Here is a 2,495-nt window from a genome sequence, read left to right on the forward strand (position 1 = left end):
GCAACGTACTGAGACAGAGTTCACCTGGAGTCAGCGTTACCATGGCAATATACTGAGAAGTGTGATTCCCCAATAATTGGAATACAGTATCCGGTCCCCCTTTTTGAAAATGGGAACCACCACCCCAGTCTACCACTCAACAGGCACCGTATCGGACGCCCACGTGACATTGAAGATACGTGTCAGCCATGACAGTCCGACAATGTCCAGAGCCTTGAGCATCTCGGGGCAAATCATAAAACCCTAACCTGGCGCTTTGCCACCGAGGAGCTTCTCAATTACCTCGGCAACCTCGACCACGGATATGGACGCAGGAACCCCTGAATCTTCAGGCTCTGCCCCCTCAGCAGAGGATGTGTTTACCAGGTTCAGGAGTTCCTCGAAGTGCTCCTTCCACTGCTCAACAAGATCCACTGTCTGGGTCAACAGTTCTCCTCCCCAGCTGTACACAGCCTGGGCGATCCCTGCCTCCCCTTTCTGAGGCGTTGGACGGTTTGCCAGAACTTCTTCGAGGCCGACCGAAAGTCCTTCTCCACAGCCTCCCCAAACTCCTCCCATACTCAAGTTTTAGCTTCCACGACCGCCATAGCCGCAGGCCTTTTGGCCAGCCGGTACCTGCTTCAGGAGACCCCCAAGCCAGCCAGGCCCGAAAGGTCTCCTTCTTCAGCCTGATGGCTTCTCTCACCACCGGTGTCCACCAGCGGGTTTTGGGGTTGCCGCCACAACAGGCACCAGTGACCTTCTGGCCACAGCTCCTAATGTCTGCTTCTGCAATGGAGGCTTTGAACATGGACCACTCTGACTCCATGTCCCCAACCTCCCCCGGGATGCAGGAGAAACTCTTCCGGAGGTGGGAATTGAAAACCCCACGGACAGGGGCCTCTGCCAGATGTTCCCAGTTCACCCGCACTACACATTTGGATTTACCAGGTCTGTCCAACAGCCTTCCCCGCCATTGGATCCAACTCACCACCAGGTGGTGATCAGTTGACAGCTCTGCTCCTCTCTTCACCTGAGTGTCCAAAACATACGACTGCAGATCTGATGATACGACTACAAAGTCGATAATCGACCTTTGGCCGAAGGTACTCTGGTCCCCGGTACACTTATGAGCAACCTTATGTTTCAACATGGTGTTTGTTATGGCCAATCCGTGGCTAGCACAGAAGTCCAAACAAAACACCGCTCGGGTTCAGATCAGGCAGGCCGTTCCTCCCAATCACGCCTCTCCAGGTTTCACCGTCATTTCCCACGTGAGCATTGAAGTCCCCCAGGAGAACTATGGAGTCCCCAGACGGCACCCCTTCTAGGACACCGCCCAGAGTCTCCAAGAAATAGATAATCTGAACTGCCGTTTGGTGCACAAGCACAAACGACAATCAGAGGTTTTCCCCTCTGCAACACGCAGTCGCAAAGAGGCGACCCTCTCACTCTCTGGGGAATACTCCAACAAGGCGCCCGGCGCCTCTCATCGTGGGGAACTCCGGAAAAGGAGAGAGTCCAACCCCTCTCCATGAGTTTGCTCTTCCAGAGCCTGACTATATCTAGCCGGTAGTGCTCCACCTCCTGCACCAGCTCAGGCTCCTTATCTGCCAGTGAGGTGACATTCCATGCCCCAGAGCTAGTTGACGCCACCAGGGGGCGGTACACCAGGACGTAAATAAAATGTGTTTTTAAAAACACTAGAGGCCAGAAATAAGGTGCTGAATGTGTCTTCATTATAGATCAACATCAGTTCGATCCAGAAGGTAGTTCTGGAGGTTCCAGAGGTGTCAAGTAGCACCCCCCCTATTGATTTACATAAAGCTAAGAACTCAACATTATACATTGTCTGGCCAAAAAAAAAGTCGCCACCAACAAAAAAAGGTCATACACTAATACTTTGTTGGACCGCCTTTAGCTTTGATTACGGCACGCATTCGCTGTGGCATTGTTTCGATAAGCTTCTGCAATGTCAAAAGATTTATTTCCATTCAGTGTTGCATTAATTTTTCACCAAGATCTTGCATTGATGATGGTAGAGTCTGACCGCTGCGCAAAGCCCTCTCTAGCACATCCCAAAGATTCTCAATGGGGTTGAGGTCTGGACTCTGTGGTGGCCAATTCATGTGTGAAACTGATGTGTCATGCTCCCTGAACCAGTCTTTCACAACTTGAGCCCGATGAATCCTGGCATTGTCATCTTGGAATATGCCTGTGCCATCAGGGAAGAAAAAGTCCATTGATGGAATAACCTGGTCATTCAGTATATTCAGGTAGTCAGTTGACCTCATTCTTTGAGTGCATACTGTTGCTGAACCAAGACCTGACCAACTGCAGCAACCCCAGATCATAACACTGCCCCCACAGGCTTGTACAGTAGGCACTAGGCATGATGGGTGCATCACTTCACCTGCCTCTCTTCTTACCCTGATTCGCCCATCACTCTGGAACAGGGTAAATCTGGACTCATCAGACCACATGACCTTCTTCCATTGCTCCACAGTCCAATCTTT

The 2,495-nt window shown here is 51.3% G+C and overlaps 1 protein-coding gene across 1 annotated transcript in view; it reads right to left on the bottom strand.

Moving 5' to 3' along the window:
• vps13c (vacuolar protein sorting 13 homolog C) overlaps window positions 1-2,495 on the bottom strand; it is a 99,797-nt gene that overhangs the window by 79,893 nt on the left and 17,409 nt on the right. The gene's annotated exons all lie outside the window — the stretch shown is intronic.

This window comes from Stegastes partitus, unplaced genomic scaffold (assembly GCF_000690725.1).
Source record: "Stegastes partitus isolate 25-593 unplaced genomic scaffold, Stegastes_partitus-1.0.2 Scaffold1840, whole genome shotgun sequence".
Lineage (NCBI taxonomy): Eukaryota > Metazoa > Chordata > Actinopteri > Pomacentridae > Stegastes > Stegastes partitus.